General features: G+C 38.9%; 1 protein-coding gene across 16 annotated transcripts in view; it reads left to right on the top strand.

The window, feature by feature from the left end:
* Positions 1 to 24,400, top strand: part of SORBS2 (sorbin and SH3 domain containing 2) — a 205,151-nt gene that overhangs the window by 22,445 nt on the left and 158,306 nt on the right. For 5 of the 16 annotated variants that reach the window (XM_043893754.1, XM_043893760.1, XM_043893762.1 and 2 more), the window contains exon 1: positions 9,202 to 9,472. The gene's annotated coding sequence lies outside the window, so the exon portion shown is untranslated. Of the gene's footprint in view, positions 1 to 9,198; positions 9,473 to 24,400 lie in introns of those variants that run through there. The other 11 variants (XM_043893757.1, XM_043893759.1, XM_043893770.1 and 8 more) reach the window with 9 other exon arrangements.

Genomic DNA, 24,400 nt, shown 5'->3' with positions numbered 1-24,400 from the left:
ACCTTGGTAAACTACACTGCAGTGACCCTGCTCAAAGTTTTCTGAACAATGCTCTGGCAATGTCCACCGAGAACAGGGTAAACAATGGGTTCCTGTTTTCTATTTCCTGCAGACTCTTATAATGTCCTTATTCCTCTTGATATCACTGATCACTAATTGTTAGTTTTAAGGGAAAAAAGAGCCAACTACTCGACTATATTTGTTTAAAGCCGAAAAGGTTCCAACGCTGCAGCTCCTTGGGCTTCAAACATATCGGCTCTGTTTCTCACGGCAATTTTCCGTCCATTAGAAAATGATAATGGGCCTGAAACTGAACGCAGCAACTCACAAGAGGTGAGGGCTAACTGTTGATGTCCAGAAGTACTTTCAGAACTTCTGAAACTATTTTGTGTGTGATGATCTTTATTATTTTTTTATTGGAACACGCTTGCTGTACAATATTGTTAGTTTCTGCTGCACAGCAGCAGGGATCAGCTATATGTCTGCATATACGACTGTTTCCTGGGCCTCCCTCCCACCCCTGCCCATCCCACCCCGAGAGTTCATCACGGAGCACCCAGCGGAGCTCCCCCCAGCTATAAATTTTACAAATATATGCATCAATGCCACTCTCCCAATTCATTCCACCCCCTCCTTTCCCCTCCGCGTCCACCAGTCCACTCTCCACGTCTGCATCTCTATTCCTGCCCTACACATGGGTTCATCAGTACCACTTTTCTAGATTCCATATACACATGTTAATAGACGATACTTGGTTTTCACTTTCTGAGTTAACCGCACTCTGTATGACAGGCTCTAGCTTCATAGCCAGCCTAATAGTTTTCAGCTACCTTTCAGCCAGCCTGAGCTGAGAAACTCGTTCTTGGGTGATTGTGTCAGTATGCCTCTAAGTGTCCAGCGACCAGATTACTTTTAACCAGGTGAGGGGCTGGTTTCCCCGAAACAACAAGGAGCCCAGGGTGGGTTCAAGACTGCTTCAGCAGGTGCCTCCCAGAAGGGCATCTGCATTTCCATCAGCTCAGAGGAGCAGTGTCAGGTGATGGGGCGAAGGGTAGAGCACCCACTCCTCAGGAGGTTCTGTGTTAGCATCGCACCCGTGAGACGTCTTGCCTGTAGCTTATCAGCCTGAACAAACCGCCAGGGGATCCCAGAAGATAAGTTTTGGGTTTTGGTTTTTTTGTGTGTGTGCATGACCTTTATTTTTCATGTTTGTGTTCGGAATTTCTTTGCAATTTGTATATATGTTTATTATAAAATAGAAAATGAATAAAGCTACTCTGAAAAATTATAGTGAGGGAATGAATGATAGATGGCTTCCCAGATGAAGAAACCACATTGATCTAAGTCCTACAATGGTTTTTGAAAGCATTGGTGTCTCTGGATTGGAAGAAAGAGGAGTGCAATATTTTAAATAGGCCTGTGACCAGGATTTTGTAGCAGAGTAGAAAGCAAAGATGAATCCTCCATAGGTAGAAAGCTGCGTCTGCCACGACTGTGTTACAGTATTTATTTCTTTTCAAGCCATGAGTCTGGATATAGTGAGTGACTTGATTGTAAAATGAAATGTGTCAGAGAGAAACTTCATTCAAAAGTGACCCTTAAAGAAACCCTGGCTGAGAAAAAGAGGAAGCTCACGAGAAGGTGAAAATGCATGCATTTACTTTGGCTCAGACGTCCATTCCCCACCCCTCTGCCTGAGCACGCACCATCCACAACTGCAGACTGGACAGACCGTCCAGCACTTTCCTCTGGAGACCAGGCCAGTCCTGGCTCAGCCCAGAGTCTGAACAATGATTTCCCCCCCCGGCCTGTTTTTGGTAAAACTGAGCTATCATTACTCATTTCTCGACATTTCTAACATGCCTCTCCCATACCATCTCATTTCTTGTGTTTCCTTTGTTAACAAGACTATTGCTTTTTTTAGGAGGCTGACCTTGCTGGTTAGACCGTTCCCACCCAAGCTTGTCTATATCTGGCACATGGACAGATGAGCATATCTGTAGGCACTGAAGTAAACAGATGAGGTTGCTAACAGCCAGAGGTGACTGGCCCCAAAGCTCCAGGTGCCTTGGGTGTCACCTAGCGAGGTGACAACCGCAGGGATCAATATTGCAGCAACATCTGTAACCCACCCAGGACACACCAACAGGCCACACAAAGAGGGGTAGGAAGGTCTGGATTGGAGGACGGATAACACAGGAAATATTAACACATCCAATATCTGAAAGCTCCCATTTCTAACCCACATTCATTTTAGGAAAATGTTTTTCTTATGCACTTGATATAACAAATCTATACAGTTCCTTCTAACCCTTGAATGCTGGGAACTCTTTCTTATTATTCTTCACTCATATTTCGTCTCTGTGGATTTCAAGGAAATTTTTCTAACATTTTGTGTATTATTATTTAAGTATGCCTGTCCTTGCAAAATTAACTTTTGTGGCCATAGTAACGATGGAAATATGCCATAGATGGTTGGGTTAATTAGTTTGTTTTCTGAATGCCTTAGAAAAGATATTTTTCATGCTCTGCCGTGATGATTTCAAAGTGTCTTACACGTGTACAAAAAGCATGTACAAATGTACAAAACAGTACCTCTTCAAACATTCTTAGGCTCTAATCAGTGTCCTTATGCCCATGGTAGAAGAATGTGTTTCACAGCCTTTTCCCAGGCAACAGGGCAAAGACCAGCCCCCAGTCTCCAACTCAGCTCTGTATTCCAGGCCACACAACGCTCCCTTTCCTCTCCTCTGCCAGAGAACAAGATCACAAATCTCCCAGTTTTTCGACGGCTAGTAATTCCTGGTGTGTTTATAACTGACGCACTATATGGACATGACAAAGGGTTTCATGCCACGAGAATGACAATGGCCGGAGCAGGCAGTGCTGTTGGTGAGATAATTCATTTCTGTTTGTCTGCTCATCAAGTATCTATAAAAAGCATCACGTACAGCTTGCCAAAAGCCATGTGGTATAACTGTCTAGTAATACACAAATACATCATTCTCTCAATAACCCTAATCAAAAGAAATTTTGATCAGGGATCCCAGTTGAGTGATTAATACACCTTAATGGAGTATTACATGATTTTTAAAAAGATCTGGAGAGAGATGATGCAAGAATGCAGGTATCGATTTATTTCAAGCCTATTTTAGAAGATAAATGCGAGTTATTAAGATAATAGATTCTATCCCGAGGAGGAAAACAAGTGCTGATTCTTTAAAAACCTTTTAAATCAAATATGTAACCACAAAGCAATACCGTTCAGAGAATCCTCTTGGTTGGAAACAGCTGCTTAATCAGAATACAGAGTTTTTGCTTTTTAGAAGATAAGATACTTTTATAAGCTCTCATTTATGTATAACAAAAATACCATCGTGTGTTGCCTCATGCCTTGAGCAGAACTTATTGAATTGCTTCTTTATTCAACAAATGCGCGCTAAGCCCTTCCTCGGCGCCGGGCACAAATATAACAAACCTGTCTGGGGTTCAGTGGGAAATCAGAGGAGAAATCGATGAATCGATCACTCAAAGGCAACGTTTGATGTTGGAGGGAACGCGAGGAACACGATTCTTTGAGTTAAAAGTGCTTGACCTTGGCTACAGCAGGGAAACCCTTCCCGAGGAAAAGGCACTTGGGCTGACAGCTGAAGGGTGCCTGGCATCCACATCAAGCAGGGCAGGTGGCAGGGAGAGCGCATGCAGCACACACAGGCCCCGACGGTGGTCCAGCCCAGGAACTGAGGGGAGGCCAGAGAAACCTGAAGAGACGGAGCTAGAGGAGGGAGGGAGACGTGGGTGGGGATGAGAAGCAGCAGATCGCACAGAGCCCTAAATAGGCCCCTTTATGAAGGCTTATCTTGATGATTTTTCTACCATATGTAGCAACTGTTGCATATGCTCAATTTCAATGGAATATAAATATCGAGAACTAAGTCATAGTTATATGAAACAGCAGAGGCACTTGCTAAATACAGATGGAGTTCAGACAGTCAGTTTAAAAACAATAAGGTTTTCACTAGAAAAGTGAGTTGTAACAAAGGTTTTAAGAAGTTGTTTCTATAGAATCTCTAGCACATGATAGATAGAATCTCTAGTCTGAATTGCTCATTCAGACTCTCACCTTATTTAGTAAAATCCAGTCCCAGATTGCATAATGGCAAATGGGATGGCAAGTCACATTTCATTTCACGTCAGTAAGCCAGGAAGCAGAAATAAGTGACATATGATTTGACAACTTTAAAATAATTATACCTGCAGATGTAGATCATGGGGATGAGCGGGAATGGCCAAATGCGATCTCTGTCAGTCCAAGCAAAAGTGGAGATGTTAGAGTTAGGAACGGGGTTTATATAGCTCAATGTTTCTGCTTCCGTTTTAGGGTATCAGCGCAGAGGACTTGTATGAGTGGTCTGAAACCACTCAACCCATGGGCTTGGGTTTCCCCACTTGGTGCATTTATTCACTGTTCAACACACTGAACTTTCTGGAGACGACCCTGCTGACCCTTACTGAGTGTGTGATGCTTCTAAGCATCACTAGTTTCATTGCAGACATGCGTAGTTCACTCAGATTCATGTGGTTGAAGCAGACAACTGTAAAAGATGTCAGTACACTTAATCGAGCCTTCATTTTGCATCCAACATGCCTGCTTTGGGGGTCCGCTCCTTCCTTTCATCAGCGTTATCTGATTTCTATCATTTCTATAGTATCAGAATCTGACTGCCTTTTCAATACATCTTTGAAACTCATGCCATGTTTCAGGCAGTCCTGCTGCCTCTCCCTAAACACTGAAATATCTAAGAGAATGACGCATTGTTCTCCTGGAAAATTAGACAATGCTACCCAACTGACATGACCATGAAAGCCTTCAAACATTTATAGTGCAACTCACTTTTCAAAGGACTTCGGGGGGTGAGGGGGAATGTGTAACCTAGAAAACAATATTCATGGGAAAACTACATTCACTTCCTTCCTACTGAGATCCTCTCAAATCATAGGAAGCGATGAGGAATCAAATGAGAATTTGGAGTTCTCTTGGGGAAAAAAAATTTAAACAACTCTTAAAGAAGCCCTCAAAACACATGTATTCAAGAAACCACACATATAAAAGTCCCTAGAAATCATCACAGTATCTGAAAACAAACTACTATGTTTGGCCGTAAAAGGAAACCGGCACAGTTATTCTACAACGTTTTAATTATTTAACCAATAACATTAATAGCATTTGCAACATGCCAGACTTTTCTACATTCCTTTCAAATGACTACTCTTCTAATCCTCACAACAGCCTACTGAGATAAATCCTATTTAAAGAAGAGGAAACAGAGGCACAGGGAAGTGAAGTAACTGGCCCAAGGTCACACCAACGTGGATTCCGGACAGACACACTGTCCCAGACTCTCTGCTCTTAAGCATTACACACTTTTTAAAGTTTTCTGAAACAATCAACCAACCAGTAAGACCCTAAAGCTACAGATGGTCACTTCATACAGAACTGGGAGTTTTAAATATTACTGGTGTGGGCCCACATTTTCTCTTACAATGAGGATTTCATTTTTAGGAAGCCCTTTGAGCCCAGAAGGCTTTGGTGCCACCTGAAAAGGTGAGAAGGCATTTGGCAAACTGGTGAGAGCCTTCAAAATAATGTGTTCACTTATTTAACGGTGAGGCAGAGGACAGCGGAAGCCTCTCTTCTCCAAAATGCCAATCTCTCGTGCGTCTAACAATTGGAGGGTTATCTGAGTTAATAAGATCCTTTCTTGTGACATAAATACCTTCTAGGATGGTTTGTTCTACATCAACTGTGCCTTAGTTACAGTTTCGATTAGACCAATACTTAGCTGAAAACAGTGTCAGTATTTCTTGTGTGCTATGGAGGGAGAAAAAGAAATGAAATGCTAAACTGACTTTCAACATTTAGGTTCATTTCCCCCCCTCCCTCTTCATCTCTGAAAGATTATTCCTGCTCTAGCCTCTGAAACCAAGCCTGTCCTCCTGGAGAGTTTAAGAATCTCAGTGGACGTGGTGGCTGGTCCCACTCATGCCTTGCACCAGGGCAACTAGATTTTTATTTTATTCTTCAGAGCCTGCAATGCTGCCTGGAATCTCGTGAAGTGTCCTAATTCCTCCAAGCATTAGATGTTGATCTGTGGACCACTCATTTAAGTAGCAAGGATCAAGAGCAGTGTTTCTCAAAGTGTGGTCAAGAATCACTGGGGGCTTGTTAGAGATCAAAATTTCAGGCCCCTCCCCAGACATACTAAATCAGAAACTAGGGATAGGACCCAAGAATGTGTGTTTTGACGAGCCTTCCAGGTGACTCTGATGCTTAATACAGCTTGAGACCCACTGGCCTAGATGGCACTGCCCAATAAAAATATAATACAAGTCCCATTTATAATATAAAAGGCTTTGGCATTTTAAAAAATAAAAAGAGGTAAAATTAATTTTAACAAAATATCTTATTTAACAAACTATGTCTGCAATACTATTTCAACATATCAAGATTTTTAAAAAATTCTCTTACAGTCTGTTTTTCATATTTAAAGTCTGGTATATATTTTATACTTATATGACATCTCAGTTCTGACAAACCATATGTGGCTCAACAGCCATATGTATCCACCACATTATATAGGCAGGCTCTAGACTTAAAGGAAATCAGTTCTGAATATTCACTGGAAAGACTGATGTTGAAGCTGAAGCTCCAGTACTTTGGCCACCTGATGCAAAGAGCTGACTCATAAGAAAAGACCCTGATGCTGGGAAAGACTGAGGGCAGGAGGAATAGGGGACGATAGAGGATGATATGATTAGATAGCATCACCGACTCAATGGACATGAATTTGAGCAAACTGTGGGAGTCATGAAGGACAGAGGAGCCTGGCGTGCTGCAGTCCATGGGGTTGCAAAGTGTCGGACATGATTTAGCAACTAAACCACAACAAAACTTCACGGTGATAATATCATTAACTTTTATGCGTTCTGTGTATCAGGCATTACTTGGTTAAGAATTTTATGTGCGTAATCATATAAACCCAACCACAACTCTATGGATTGGCATTGTTCTTACCCCCATCTTATACAGAAGAGTTATGCCAAAGGCCTATTAAATGTTTCATCAATATAAGAAGCCCACTCTAATATAAGCATTTCCAAATGATTTTAAATCAGGTTTTTTTTGGTAAAAAACACAAACAAAAAAAAAGAGACATAAATAAAACCATTAACAGTACAGTTGATACAATTGTTACTGTATTGATAACTTCCAAAAGACATAGCAGTTGGGTAAGTATTCTAACCTTTAAAAATATGCCTCAGTTTGCACTCTTCTGTGATATCAGATCTGCTGAAAAGTACTTATGGACAGGCTGTCTGGACAGTCAAGATCTTTGGGGAACAAAGGAGTTCTGGGTGAGTTACTTGGCAGGTTAGGACTCATCCTAAATGGAACAGGGAGCTGGGTCATAACCTGTTCATTCAAGTGCAGATTGGCATAAAATGACTCTAAAAATAGTTCAACGTGAAGCAACGGGCTTCTTTCAGTATTGGTGTGAAAAGCACCCAGTTTGAAATTTAAAAATAATGGTTGACTTAGTACTCAAATAGTTAATCTTTATCTGTTCCCTTAACTTCCACAGTTTCTCAAGGAAGGTCCATTTTTAAAAGTATTTTCCTTTTCATTATGAACTACTATAAGGAGAAAAAGGAAAAACAGTTAAAAAGTTTAGCTCCTGTTACATGGCACAGTGATTTGATATTTGTATACATTTCAAAATGATCACTACAGTAAGGCTAGTCACCACAAAGATATTACATAATTATTGACTATATATAATCCCTACACTGTCCATTTCATACCTGTGACTCATTTATCTTGCAACTGGAAGTTTGTACCTCAATCTGCCTCACCTATTTCTTTCCTCAGTATTTTCTCTAATCACTTAAAAGGAAAGAACTGAATTTGATGTGAGCCTCTGGTAGCCAGCCTTCATAATATTAACTATAAAACATATCAAGGTGGTTTTTATAATGGACTAAAATCAGGGAATCTTCTTTCATCTCTCAGCAGTATTTCCTGACTGCATAGGCATTTTCTTTGTTACAAAGAATAGAGAGTTCAGAGGTTTCGGGGATTTCATCTAGAACAGAGGCTTTTATACAAATACTTAAGTGTTTCCTTGGTAGGAAGTAACTAATTTTCCTTTTTCGGGATGTTGCAAAAAGCCTAATGAAGCAATGGAAGTCAGGAGTCCGTCTGATGACGCATATATTCCCTGGGTCAGAGTAGAAAGAGATCTCCACATCTCCAGTTGCCATGGTTTAAATAGCCTGTGGAAAAGAAGCTGTAAAAGTCTGTAACAAATTCTGTCCTTACTCTCGCTGTGTTTGTGTGCTATAAACCTTTCGAGGCAAAGAAATTAATTTTGTCCACTATTGTATTCTCAGAGTGCTTGGCGTATCAGAAGTTCTTGCCACGAAAATGTTTGTTGAATGAATGACTACAATTTCCAGATCTTAATTCATCATTCTGCAAACAAAATGAAAGCTCAGAGTTTGCCAGTCATTGTTGGTGACCCAGTCTGAAGTATTTCTTCACTGGCCTTTGGAGTGGGGAGAGAGCAGGGGCTGGGTGCCTGTCTGCATCTTGTCACTGAATGGCCCCCAATCTCTGCCAAGAGATAAGAAATGTCAACAGCTTAACCCAGTAGCTTTCAAAAATAGCATGGTTGATGAGACTGGAAATGTGGGTGTGGGCTAGAAATAAATCATTTGTCTTCAGTCTTAAGGAGGATAGGCTGACAACAGTTATTCCTCCCAGAGAGAAACCTAAAACATTTTTTTAAGACCCATATAAGCAGGCCAGGAACTAAGAGAAGAAAAGTCTTTCCTCTCAATACGGCATAAACAGGACATCTGATTTTCAACGAATCTCGTGAATCGTTTTGAAAACGCAAGGATTATGGCAAAGTACTATGTTGCTTTAAGATTCCAGTGAAGTTTTTTTTGTTGTTGTTACTGTGTGTTTTGCTTTCAATCATGCTGGCAGTTTTCCTCAAAATGTAAATGAATATTTGCACAGTGGAGCAAGTTGTTGTGGGTTTCCTGGTTTGTGTCCCTGCCCCCCCCCCAACACACACCCCCCTGGGGGGGCGGGGTGTGGCGATCCAGGCAAGGATTTTTCATCCCTTGCAGACAACCCCGGCTGCTGTTAAATGCTGAAAATAGCTCAAATGCTCTCAGAACAGTAGCACCACCCAGCAGCTGAGATTCTTTCCCTCTCTCACTTGCCTTCTCTCTTGCCCCCCTCCTTTTTTTTTTTTTTTCAGACACTTGGATTGGACTTAATCTTAAACCTCTGGAGTTCAAGACCTTTTAAAAAGGGCTAAATAAACAACCTCCACATGTAAAAGGCCACTGACTGCTACTTCCTCTCTTCAGAGCAACTGCTGAACCTGGCTGCCTGTAGGTAAGATTTTTTTTTTTTTAAATTCTGGAATTATTTGGTTGGTTTATGACATGGACTCAACGTTTTTTAAATAACTTGTCAATGGTGAAAATAAGCAGGGGGGGTGGGGGTGGATGCTGCTGGGGGTGCTGAACGCCGTCCAGGTAGATAGGGTGTTCCAGAGCCCAGCAGCACCCGGCGTGCGTTTCCGTGGCTGCAGCTTTAAACGGGGCTGAGGGCGCTCCGTAGGATGCTGACCTGCAGAACAGACCTGTCTGTGGCCGAGCCTGAGCTGAGGCAGAACGGTAATTAAGCCTCCTTGCCAGGGTCGTCCCAGAGCCTTTCAGACACCCTCATTTTCTTGTTTAGACGGGGTTTACTTATTTTTAACTTTCTAAGGGCATTTTTTTTTAAGGGAAAAGATGCAACTACCTGAGTAAAGGAGCTAGATTAGTGATTTATTCTTTAAGGACAATGAGAGGGCGCTATGTTATTACCTTCTTTCAGCACTGTTTTGTTCATTGCTACTGTGGAATTAGAACAATTTTTTGTTTGCTTTTGTATTGTATCTTCCTACCACAATTCAGTGACTCAGTTTTGAGGTTTCCTTACCTAGCTGATGGTCTTTGGCTGGAAGGTTTCTTTCTCCACTGTGACAAAGTAATACTTTGGAGGGTTTTCTGTGCTTCCCCCTCCCCCACCTGATGCTTGCTCTTGACGTCTTGCAAAGCACTTTGATCTGTGGACTTGAACTTCAAACATGGCATTTACTTTGATTGTGGGTATTTACTATGTTCAGTTAAAAAGTCATCTTCTTTTTTGTTTAAGGCTTTTATATCATTTCCTTGGAATAATCTATTGGGTTTTGGTTTTCTGTTACTGATACGTGTTGTTTTATTAGTACAGGGAACCACCCCCCACCCCCCGCCCCTACCACCAAGAGAAAGGCAAAGACTATTCTATGGCAGGTTTCTCTGACCATCAAAAAATTTATGACAGTCCTCGGCTCCATGCTCAGCAGATGTCTAAAATCAAGCAGGAAATAATGGTACACAGACTCTATCATGTAAGTGCCTCTAAATTGCCATATGCCTTGGGGCCTTACTGTTGCTTTTTAACATGGACACTGAAATCCTTGGAATTTAGAGATTCTTATTTCCAAAGAAGTTTACTGGTATCTTACCATATGTCAAAAGAAAACATGCATTTTAAACACACATCTTCTGGGTAACTTTCTTTCTTTTTTTTTTTTTTTTTCAAAAAAGAAGAAAAAAAATTTAAAAGAAATAAAAGAACATTTAAAAAAGGAAAACTAGAAAAAAAAGAAAGGAGAAAAAAAATTCTCTGTAGCCAGAAGTCTGTTATGCTAGTGAAACTTCTGCTGAATGAGGGATAAGGAATGAAAAAAATGTATTTCCTAAAATAGGCAGAGTGTAGTGCTTTCTAGCCATTCAGTCAACTTTTAGATGTTCTTTTTGTTTTAGAGAAAATTCGTGGGTATATCACATTAGTTTGTCACTCTTTCCTTCTCTACTGCAAACAAAGGGTATTTTCAAAGTCCTCAGCCAGATACTCAGTTCTGTCTCCTGGCAATCTGGCCTTGTGTCCTGGGGAAGGTGAACAGTAGGACGAGACTAATCCTGTCAGGAGACTAGGGGCCAGGGAGGGACCCTGGCTCCTCAGAGCTGACACGGGACGCACCCTGTTCTCTGCATCATGCTGACAAGGAAGGAAGCCAGTGGCCGCCGGACTCAGGTTCAGAGGGTAGAGCTAGGGAGCAAGTTATGGGAGACGTCCCTCTGGATTAGAAGCAGATGCAATGTGATCTCTAGAACTGGGGCTGAGATAGTAGGAAAACCTAGAGCTGTTGAGTCTAATTTTTTTTTTTTTAATTTCCCGAAGCAGGACATTTAATCACTAACTTTCTCTCTTCGGATCTGCATCATAAGAGCTTTTGAATCATCTCATTTCTGTGATGTGTGTATAGTCAAAGCTTGAAATCCTCTGGTCATTTTGAGCATATACTTCATTACCTTTGGGGGGGGGGGTGCGTCTAGAATACTCTTCCCTTTAATACTAGGAATTCTTGATTTGCCATTGCTGAGGAGAAATGTGCTGCTAAAAAGGCAATGCTAGTTCAGTTGCAGAATCCAATGGCTGAAATGTGATAGAGGCCATTCCATTCTTGAGCAAGCCTTTTTTTTCCTGTTCTGTTGGGGTTTTTTTTGTTTTTTGGTTTTTTTTTGTTTCCCTTTGCCTCTTAATTTTACTTTGAAACTTTGCCTTGTTTGAATGTGAAACTCAAGGAGAAACGTAGCCAAAACCACTGAGTTTCACACAGGTTCCACATGAAAGAAGTATTCTACCCAGCCTTGCTCGAAACTTGGCCCATGTTTTGCCAAAAGTTTCATGAATGTCACTGAGCCTGGATTTGAAACATAATCCCAAGCCAGGTGACTTCTGGTGACTTTGAGGCTGTCCTGTAGAAGTATAGAATCTGTCAAACAAGGGCACCCCTTATTTTCATATCTCTGACTATAATTTCATGTATACACACATTTTTGCAATAAACTTCCATTTGTTCTATGATACTTTAAAGCCAGGTTCAATCCTAACATGAGTTTTTATTGCTGGGGTATTGAAGCAATTGGCAAATAGAAGTCTGCATTTTTAAATTCCAACCCAGTCTGAAGCAAGTGGTATGAACATGTTGGTATAATTCAGCTGAAGGACGTCAGTCCCAGGAGAGTCATGGAGTGGCTTTCTTTGCTTAAATATACCTCTGTGCTCATGTGGAACAAACAGTAACATTTTGTCCGGGTCTATCTGCTTGACAGTATGCCTTTTGTTCGTTCTCCAAAGGTGGTGTCAAATATATTGGTGGAAAAATAATAAACTTACAGATTTTTTTTTTTTTTTTTTTTGGCCTGCTCAACTGACACACTCCTAGGGAACATTGTAAGCATTGAAAAGTTTAGTACTGTTCCTTGTAATGTATACTGAGGGTAAAGGAATCCTCAGCAGTCAATTTTCTTCAGAAAAGCTTGACCTTGAGCTGTTGTGTGACGGTCAAATGGGCTGGGTTGTGAAGTTGTGTGTGTGTGTTTTGAGTGGCTGGAAAGGACGGTGGGATTTGTAAACTTCGTTCAGCAAATGTTACATTTACACAAAAAACAACCAAGAAGAAGGGGACAAAGATGACAGCACGGGAAGTAAGAGACCTTCTGGTGCAGAGGGTGAGGAATCAGGACTGTTCAGTGGCGACTTCTTTAACTTGACTTTGTCCTAGAGACTAAAACTCTACCTGCAAAATACCCACACCTGTAATTTTATTTAATACTCAGGATTATCACAGGTAATAGACTGTGTTTTTATTTCACCCCATGCATAGTTATTTCACATTCAATAACTGATTTCCTGGATCATCTGTCTTAAGGTAGAGTGGTATTCCTATTAATATGGGGTTGGTCATGCAGGCAGTGTGTTCCCAGTGTACAGGTGAGGACACTGATCCCCAAAGTTGCCATAGTATCTATTTTACATCCCTAGAAAGCAGCCAATGGCAGGTTGGCTCTCATATCAGTTTTCAAAGTGTACCATTCCATCTCATTACATAATACAAAGATATAAAACAAGTTAAAAATAATAACCAAAGGATAATAAGAAAGTAGTTAGTCCAAGCTATGAGAGTGCTATTTGGAATCATAACAATTTCTGAGTTTCTATACTTCACTGAGAAATAATAATCTAATAATCAAAAATGGGATGAAGATTACAAAGAAAGACAAGCATGTGCCAGTGGTATAATGAACCAAAAGTTATGACTTGGTGATCAAAACAAGACTCAGGTCAGTGAAAAGAATCAGGTTAGTAACTTGATACAGCTTACATAAAATAATGTACTTGCTACTGAAAGGTCAATCCAGTATTAGAAAAGATAGGACAGAAACACTAATCTCTTGTTCTGAAGATAAATTTGGGCTTGAAAAAAGAAAGTGAATTTAGTTTAATGGAAAAACACATGTACAGCTTGTGTTATTAAAGCATTGTGTTTTGGTTACTTTGACCTGATACAAATCCTGGTCCAAGCACAACTTTGAATTGGCTTAATTCTAGTGGAGCCATTGCTCTTGACATACATTCAGCTCAGTGGTGCTTCTCTTGTGCAATTTTGCAAACCTAAGAAATTTGGTTGGTTTCGAATTTAGCACCAAGCAGTGTTCAGAACTTTTGTGTTTGTTCAACCTGACCATTTAAATATTTTAAAGCCACATAACACTCAACTTTAGAACAAATTCCTAGTGTTAAAAATACCTAAGAATGTTGAAAAAGTTATGTATAGGTACACTGTCTGCAGTGTACCATACAACCAAATATAGTTAACAAATACAGTTTTGATCTGTAGATCAAAGCTATTTTCTATTCCACATTTATATGTTTTACTATGAAAGTATTCACTCTTTAAAAAAATTTTATTATACTGGGATTAAATATCATGGTTAAGAACAGAAAACTGGGAATCCTCTGTCAGTCCAGGGGTTAGGACTCTGCACTTTTCCTGCTGGGGGCCTGGGTTCCCCCCGGGTTCAACCTCTGAGTGAGGACCTAAGATCCCACAAGCCGCAGGGCGTGGCCAAAAAATTCTCTTAAAGAGAAAAGAAAAGAGAAGCATGGAAATCTATCCCAAAACAAATATGGCTGAGTAAATGTGCAGTTAGACTAGAAACCACATCCTTACGGTACTAGCAAAGCCAAGTGTTTGAAGGTATTGTCTGGTATCTGGTTGACCTTCACGTGGACATCTGTGAATAGTCCAGAACAGTGGGTCTGTACTGAAGGATTCAGCAAGGAAGTATTGGAGATAAAGGAGGAAGTTTTGCACTAATTCAAGAAGGATGCTAAATGCCAAGCTAAGAGATCCACACCTCATTCCCATGTAAGAAGTGGTCATTATCCCTGACTGTACAGGGCAGTAAAATGATAACTTTGGGAAGAAGTAAATAGCTTACAGAGTATCACTTCTTAGTGATTAAGATTAAAAAAATTAAATTGCTTTGAATAAAAATCTTTGAAATATAAATTTTTTAGTATTTTTATTCAGTTAAAATTTTAAATAAACTCATTCTATTTATTTATAAATGTTCTATAATTTGAAATATAAATTATTTTACTTATAAAATGTAAACAATTGTTTATAAATTATTTGCTACAAAACTCAACAATTTACTATTGATGTGGGGCATAAAATTAAATCACTGAAATTTTCTTTTTTATATCAAATATGACTTTTTCATTCAAAGCAAAAGTAGGTATAAACAAGTTCTAAACTTTATATTGATATCACAAAAGGCTGTGGCTTATGATGAGAAACTTTTAAAAACCAAGCAAAAGACTGAAAAACTGAGTGAAATGGTAAATTCAGTGAGAGACAATTTTTTGTAGAAAAAATAATGAAAGTTGACTTTGTAAAAAAACAAAAAACTTTTTGTAAGATGACTACTAGTTTTCAATATAAAATATATTACATTTTAGTGTTTAAGCTACTTTACTTTAAAAATGAATGGATGGATTTTATATTCCAAAATTAAAGTTGGTATTTGCACTTTGTCTCACATGGTGAGATCCATCACTTAATAGCCATAGTTTATGTAAAAACTTGTCTGGAAACGAGGTGATAATATTTATGCAAAGGTAAGAAAATTTTATTGCAGTGAGATTTTTATCATCTTTATAATATTTTACCTATTTTGTATATTGAAATTAAACAAAAAGCATTGAGGTTAAAAATAACTTGTGCCTAAATCATGTACATCCTTTTCCTAATCAACATTCTGAATGACTATATAGGAGCATACAAAAATTACATGTAAAAACACTTGGCAGAAGACCAGTTTGCATTTTTCAATAAACATTATAGCTTCTTTTACTTAACACATGATGTGCTTTTTAATTTAAGAAGAATGATCTTACATATAAATCAAAAAGGAAGGAAATTAAGAGGTTACCAGTAAATGCAAATGGTGTTTTAAGTGACCAGAAATAACTACTTCTAATATCCTAAGCATTTACCATTTATTGAGTGAATATTGTCATAAAGATCTTTTTATATGGCTTCAGTCATTTGCTTCTTAAAGACTCCCGCCACCATTCTATATATGAAGCATATGGAGCTTGAGGTTTAAAACTTTACACTCTGACACTCTGACTACTGATCAGTCTCAAGGTAGAAGACATTGATAAAATCCAAAACAACATTTCAAGTTAAAAATTCACAACCAGACATAGGAAAGCATTGCTTTCACCTTAAAGGAAAAAAAAAGCATCAATTAAAAACCCGTATTATAAAAGGTGCACTTAAAAAACATGATTCTCAGATTCTGGTTACCTTGGGGGACATAGGGGAGATATTTCGATCAGAGGCGTGTATCACAGAATTTAATTGAATTCATAATGTCTTATATTTTAAGATGAATCATGGGTACATGGATATTTTTATATTATTCCTTTTATCTTTTGAACGTCTGAGTAAATGCCGGCATCTTCCATGCCTTAAATTTAAGATAAACATTGTATATACTGAAAAAAATTTAAATATATTTCTCAGCTGCTAATCTTGAGAAGACAATATTAATTTTAGTGAAAAGCGATTTTATAACATATAGGCAAACCTCTCAGTGGCCACAGGACCACAGCAGTGGTTTGATATGCATGAGTTTCCAGTTAATGTTATCCTGTGCAAAGTAAGGACTACTATGTTTAATATAAAGACTTCACTCTGTAACTTAATAACACATTTCTTAAAATTTAATTTATTAAAAAATTTTAATGTATTAAAAAAATTTACATACACACAACTGTTCCTTAATTTTCACACTAACACATTGACATCACGGGGGGAAAAAATCCAGTGACTTTTCATGATCATTTGGCAGGAACCTGCCAAATGAGAATTTTCATTCCTATTTTTTTGTTTGTTTGTTTTATCCATAGAGTTATTTCAAAATGCTAAAATGGAAAAGCTGGCAGGCAGCACTATCTTTTTAGGAGGTTTGATGAATGATGGATTATACTGAATAACTTTTGTCTTTTTTTTTTTTCATTGCAAGCGATTTTGCACTTAGTCTGAAAATTTAGTACAAGCCAAAAGTCCCTTATTTTAAATCACAGAATTTGAAAAAAATATATTTCCTATGTTTGCAGGCAAAGCCTATCAAGACATTTGAACTGTAAATATAAACTCATCAAAGAAATTGTGATGTTCTGATAACACAGAGAATAACTTTGAATTTCTTCATGCCATTGTTACTAAAGCTGTGAAACCAATTATTACATAATTAACAAAAGAGTAATATCTGTAAACAAATGTGAGGAAGAGGCTTTTAGATTTCTGGCATTAGACACTATCAGTTTCCTGACCATTAAAGTCTCTTCTCCTTTGCCTCCTGTGCCTCCTTTGCAATATTTTCCTCCAGTCTCTGATCACTCCTGAATTCCACTGACAGGTGAATCTTTCTTTGCCTGACCTTAAAGGTGTTCCCTTGGGTTCTGTTCCTCGTGTCAAATCTCCCCTCAGTTCATCTTTATCCTCCTTTGTGAAAATCTTAAAATCTATGCCTCTATCCCTCATCTCTTTCATGAGTTCCAGCCTCACATCTCTAAGGAAATGGTAAACACCCCATATGAATATCTTCAGCGTGTTTCAAGCTCAGTACTTCTAAAACTCATCATCTTCCAATTCCCAACCTGCTCTTCTTCCCCAGGGCTCTGTTTTAATAACTGTGTCACCCAGTTATTCAGAATTAGAATCTTAAACAAGCATTCAAATGTTCCTTCATACCAACTTAGTTGCCGTTGATTCTACCTACACACACAACTTCAATATCCCCCCTTGCCCCTGCTTAAAAGGCACTGCAACATTCTTGACTAAGAATTTCTCAGTACTGTCCTGATCACTCTTGACATCCATATTTTCTGCCCTCCAGTCTAATCCCTTGAAGCCAGAGTTGCTTTGTTGAAATAAACAAGCTTGGTATGTAGACTGCCCATACACCACACTCCCCTATCGTATAGCAAGTACATTCACTTTGCTCTGTCCTCAGGCTTGAGGGACCAGGAAAGATGATCATGTCAACCAGTGGAAGTAAACTCAGTACATGGTGTTCAGACATAAATAGCCCCGTGTTTTCCCAGACAAAAGGCAGAGTTGGCAACCTTTCCAGACTCATTAGTAAGAAAAGGTGTGGCTCACTGTGCCAGCCATGGAACAGAGATCCAAAGTCAGTCCAGTTACTTCTCTCAAAAAATCCTTTCCCTTCAATTCCCCTTCTAACAGTAGTTCACAGATCACCTGTTTCATTGGCACTTATTATGTACAATGTGATGGCTGTAGGCAAAGGCTAAGTGATAAAGTTTGTTTAAAAAAAAAAAAAAAACAGACTATAGGAAGAACACAAAGTTTTAAGCCAGAAACCCCATGTGATTCATAAGTGACAGTGGAAGAAGTCTTTGAGAAATAAATGACTTTAATTTTTTGAGGAGCCTCCATACTGTTTTCCATAGAGGCTGTACCAATTTACATTTCCACCAACAGTGCACAAGGGTTTCCTTTTCCACATCTGCAATAAGACTTGTTATTTCTTATCTTTTTGATGATAGCCATTCAACTCTAAAATACCTTCAGAACTAAACAGAAAACTGAAAAAAGAAATGACTGAAATAATATAAAAAGATCCTTATGACAATATTTCACTCAATAAATATGAAATCACTCAAGGTATTAAAATCATCCATGGTAACTTAAATTGCCAATCGGTTTTGCCAGTAAATTCCCAATTTCCTCCCTGTCTGATTTATATGTAAGAAGACTCTTCTTAAACATAAGCACAGTCAAGTGTTAAATGTACCAAGCTTTAATAGTCCATAAAAAATACAAAAACAAGGAATGGAGTTGTTTTGGGGGACAGCATAAAGGTCCCACTCATTGAATGATTGTCATAATTATAGTAAATATAACCTTATCTGAATAGTAGGATGTAAAGAGTGAAATTCTAAATACCAATCTTCTGAATCTTTTAACATTTCTGACACCATTGATCTTTAGTCATCTAATCAGTAATCGTTTATTAAGAGGCTACTCGGTAGTCTGTCCTGGCCTCTGTGACAGTCCCTGAGAACTAGCCCACCCCACCCTCTATCCCTGAGCAGTAGGAGATAGTTATTGAAAGGTAATTGGCCAAATAGTCATATAATTAAAACTGTAATAAGAGTCATGAAAGAAAGATAAAGGATGCTAGGCGAGCAGAGTTCACAACTTTGAGGACCAAGGATCAAGGACAAAAAGACAGCTAGATTTGGAAGTTAGTGAAATTATTAGGAAGGTGAGGCACTTAGGGTAGCAACCAGAAGAAGCATTTCCTGTGCCGAGAATGATGGTCCCTTTTACCAATTACCGAGGGTAAAGAATGAAGAGAGATGGACACGATTCCTCCAAAAATAGATACATCAGGCATCACTGTGAACATCCACCCTCTAGATTCAAGTGAGTGCATGTGATGAACTTTTTCTCCTATGAAAAATATCTTTAGAATGATAGCTAGCTGTGCTAGTATATATATAGTGGTGTTGGAGAAGACTCGTGAGAGTCCCTTGGACCGCAAGGAGATCCAACCAGTCCATCCTAAAGGAGATCAGTCCTGAATATTCATTGGAAGGACTGATGTTGGAGCTGAAACCCCGATACTTTGCCCACCTGATGAGAAGAGCTGATTCATTTGAAAAGACCCTGATGCTGGGAAAGATTGAGGGCAGGAGGAGAAGGGGACGACAGAGGATGAGATGGTTGGATGGCATCACCGACTCAATGGACATGTGTTTGGGTAGACTCCAGGAGTTGTTGATGGACAGGGAGGCCCGGCGTGATGCAGTTCATGGGGTCGCAAAGAGTCGGACATGACTAAGTGACTGAACTGAAATGAATTGATATATATATACACATACACACACACTAATTTATATGTATGTGTGTACATATACACACAAACTAATTTATATATATTATCTCCTAGTTTATATATATATAAATTCTCCATGGATTATATAGTGTTGTGTTTGCTCCTACTTAAATATTGAAGGAACATGATTTCTGAAAGATGAATGTGACTTTGAGAAAAACTTATTTGAGCTTTGAGTAGGATTTTCAAGATAAACATCCAAGGAAATGTCTAACAAGAGGGGTATTGAAACAAAATTTCTCAATGAATAAAGACCTTACTGATTGCAGCTATGAATTCAAGTATTTTGACGTATGTTCAGGTGTTTGTTTTGAGGCATGTGAGGAGTTAAAAGTGAAAGAAAATGTTTAAAGTTCTCTTCCTGACTTTGAACTACATTTCAAAGAAATACATAATTTCACCGTAAAACATATTTCCTCCATACACCAACACAAATATGTGTATAAATGTGAATTAAATCTCATGGTTGGGGTTATATCTGTTAATTTTTATTATGTATCTGAAATGGAAACTATTTAAAATAAAATATTTTCTGCTTTAATAATATTATTCAGAGTGGTACTGATAACAATATTTCTTCTGCTTCTTATACCCTTAATTCACATTTTTCAAAATCAGCAACGAGACTAATTTATTTTAAGAATTTCAAGGTTTTCAAACAAAAATACCTGCATGCAACTAAAAAAAAAGAGAGAGAGAGAGAAACATGGTTTTTCATGCATTATTTATTTCAGGTATTTACTGTGTTCAGTTGTGTCCAACTCTTTGCCACCCCATGGACTGTAACCCTCCAGGCTCCTCTGTCCATGGAATTTTCCAGGCAAGAAGACTGAAGCGGGTTGCCTTCTCCTCCTCCTGGGGATCTTTCTGATCCAGGGATCAAACCCACATCTCCTGCATCTCCTGTATTGCAGGCAGATTTTTACCACTGAGCCACCAGGAAATTTTTCTGGAAATATTCATAAACTTATATTTGTAAAAGGTAGCTGAGCACATTTATAACATTTCTTTTCCGGGGATCAGTATTGCTCTAGAAACGCTTTTTGAAATAATGAACTGGGTATCTGTGTAGATATGTTTTGTTAATTTTTCAGGTTATTCCTTCCTCATGCTACCACGAACAGTAGCAAAAAGAAATCAGAGAGAGCAATAAACAATGAACTTCCAGTTCAAAGAGTATAACACAAAGCACTTCCAATTCAATGAGTATTGTATTCCTGATGTAAGCCTTAAACCCAAGAACCAGGAAATCTGGGCATTCATGGGCAATAGAAACATGTCGAAAAAAGAAGAATCAGAATATGTGCTGGAGTCCCTAAACTGTGCTATTCTTGAATGAGCCAGCTTTCAGTGGAAAACAGAAATTTGCCTCATAGGAATATGAAAGGGCTGTGGCATAGAGTATTTTATAGAAGTTGAAGATTTGACCTTAAGTGATTACTGAAACTGACTTAGAATATTGTCCATTGGATTTCCCAGGCAAGAATACTGGACTGGGCTGCCATTTCCTTCTCCATGTTCTCTTTACTCACTGTCAGTAAATCTGTCCTATCCTATAGTCATGTAGCTCAGCACTTAGAAAAAGACATCCCACTTCCCTTCCAACACACATACACACACACACACACACATATCTTATTTGATTTCTACATATATCAAATGGAAAACCTTACTCTCATCTATGAACCTGAGAATGCTTGGTATTAGGAGAATTACTGAGAAAAAAGCAATCAACCCTTTGTCGCTGTTACTTGAAAGGTGCTTTCCTCACATTAGGCATACATAGTTTTAACTCCTACTTCATCTCTTAACCAAGAAACCATTCTTTCCTCTGGCATTTGGTGCCTCATAGGACATGTTTCATTTCTAGACTTAGAAAGACTGAGTTCCTTGTCTCTCTAGAGATATTAATAGCACTGCCATTCATCAAGACAGATGCAATCAGAGCACCTTCTAAGAGCAAAGCGCTGCTCTGAGTTCTTGCGACACATCAGTGAACAACACTGATCAAAATTTCTGCCCCCAAAGAGCTTACATTCCCATGAAAAGAAACAAACAATAGAAGATAAATATAATAAGTAATTATGTAGTAGGTGAGAAAGTAACAGTGCTTTTAAAATAAAACCGAATAAGGAAGATGTGGAGAATGTGTTGAGGACACTGCGGCTTAGAATTTTAAATGTGGAGCAAAGAATATGAAGGAGGTGAGGAGTTGTCCATATGGATCTCTGGGGGAACCATAGTCTAGGCAGAAGGAAGTGCCCCCATAATGCCCCCAAGGAGCCAAGGCTTCCCTGTTTGAGGTACAGCAGGGAGCCTGACCCAGTTGCAGCCAAAAGACAGAAGGAGAGAGCAACTGGAAGATGAGCTCAGAGAGGCACTTACACTATAAAAGGCACTTACACTCTGGCTGCTCCATTGAGAGAAATCTGCAAGGGAAGGGTGGAAGCTAGGGAACCAAGTAGGAAGCTACTGCAATAACCAAATGAGAGAAGATGATGGCTTTGGACAGGGTGGGAATGGAAGAGGTGTCAAGAAGTGGCTGGTTCTCCATGGGTATCTAGATCCCTGGGACATTCCAAGATTGAGAGGTCAGGATGAAGAGGAGAAACCAATCAATGAACCTGAGAAAACATATCTAGAGAGACAGGAGGAAAAGCAAGAGGGCGCGGTGTGCTGGAAGCCAAGAGAGGAAATTGTATCAGAGGAGGAGGCATGATTAAGTAAGATGACAACTGAGACTTGGCTAGTGAATTTCACAAATTGGAGGTGATTAGTGACCCTGACAAGAGCAATTTGGTAGAGTGGTATAATTCTGGAAGGTCCTGGGCATGATATTTACTTTAAAAAAAAAAACTGAAGTGTTTTTATTGGTGGGTAATAGCTTTTCTGATTGATTTAAACTTCCACATTATTTTTACTCCACATGCCCAGCAGTCACAGACTCCAAAGTCACTGGACCACTTGAGCACATAGTGCCAGTATTTAATGAAATATGTGTCTTCAGGTCAGTAAACCTCACCATGTGACTTGGAGTGCTTCCTGCAGATGCACTTTCTGACTGCTGAGTGTTTACATGGACCATGGCGATACCCAAAATAAAAATGCTTTTATACTTATAGATTACTTCACTGAATTATATAAAATCGGTATTGATAAACATATTTACTCCAAAAAAATGAGTTATAACACAAGCAAATTCATGCAGATTTACTGGCAATCTGTGAATTGTTGTTTAGGACCTGAGAGTTTCTGCACCACCAATCTTACTAATTGTGTGAAGAATTACATGATACTATGGTTATCAACCTCCATGTTAACAGTCTATAATGGTTTCCAGTTATTACATTCAATCACATGAGTGAATCAGCCAATTTGTACAAGCTGTCTTGCAAATAACTCCTATAATAAAAGTAAAATAAGAAAACCACCATTATGGAAATCATTCTTAAACACCTAAGCCTGAATTTTACCGTCTCATTGTGTAGATCTTACTGGAGAGAAAGCATCTGCTTTCTCTTTAAGGACTTGAAATAGCTGAACTAATTTACACTCTAATCTGTGTGATGTGTTATACAATACAGTCCTATACCAAACAGGTTTCTCTCTGCTAGACTTTTATTGTGCTTCTGTGTTTGATTATGTTATCTTGAAAAGGTAAACACGGTGTTTTAATTTCTAAGGACTCAGGATAACCATTAAAATAGAATTGTGATGTTGCATTGTAGCAAATGACATTGAAGATAAATGCTATTTTCCTATCTTGAAATTATTTTATAACAGCATTAGTTTCTGAAGTCTTTAAAATATCAGGTTAACAATGAAAAGGAAATTAACAAAAAAATCTCTAAAAGCTCAAATGTGCAGTTAAAGAGTAAAATTTGATATAAAATTTAGTTGTGTATTTTCCCTACTCAGAAATAAAAATTTGAAGAGCAGCAAGGGTATTTTGCTCTTCAAATTTCAATATGGGGCTTCCCCGGTAGCTTGGCTGATGAAGAATCTGCTTGCAATGGAGGAGACCCCGGTTCAATTCCTGGGTTGGGAAAATCTGCTGGAGAAGGGATAGGCTACCCACTTCAGTGTTCTTGGGCTTCCCTGGGGGCTCAGCTGGTAAATAACCCACCTGCAATGTGGGAGACCTGGGTTCGATCCCTGGTTGGGAAGATCCCCTGGAGAAAGGAACAGTTACCCACTCCAGTATTCTGGCCTGGAGAATTCCATGGACTGTATAGACTGTATAGTCCATGGGGGTCTCAAAGAGTTGGACATGACTGAGCAACTTTTCATTTTCAAGGGTATTTTGCCCTGCTCTTCCTCCTTCACTTAGATGAATTTCCTATCTTATTGCTGAGGCTACTTATGAAATGATAATATAATCAATAGGATGTTTCATGTTTCCTGAAGGGGCTTTGCAAACTCTAAATATCTTAGAAGCCACTGAAGTCCAGAGGAATGAATCAAACCTGACAATATCTTAAAGTCTTCTAGTAGAAGATCAGGCCTCCTGAGCAGTGCACCTCCTGTTTTTCACCTCACGCAGTTCAGTAAGGAAACCATCCCCAAAGTGGAGAAATGGAAAGCCTTTTCAGGACCCAGGCCTAGATATTACTGTATTACCTAACAGCACATGTAGTAGATAAATTTTTGTAGGTTGACCACATATAATTAGAGTTACATAGAGTTCAGGCCACATTCAATGATGACTAGAACTTGAGTTTTTGTATGGCTTAAATATATATATATATATATTTTTTAACTTACTTATTTTAATTGGAGGCTAATTACTTTACAATATTGTAGTGGTTTTGCCATACATTGACATGAATCAGCCATGGGTATACATGTGTTCCCCATCCTGAGCCCCCCTCCCACCTCCCTCCCCATCCCATCCCTCAGGGTCATCCCAGTGCACCAGCCCTGAGCACCCTGTCTCATG

This window comes from Cervus elaphus, chromosome 32 (genome assembly GCF_910594005.1).
Source record: "Cervus elaphus chromosome 32, mCerEla1.1, whole genome shotgun sequence".
Lineage (NCBI taxonomy): Eukaryota > Metazoa > Chordata > Mammalia > Artiodactyla > Cervidae > Cervus > Cervus elaphus.
Note: the sequence above shows the minus strand (reverse complement) of the source record. Positions and strands in the feature narration are given on the sequence as shown.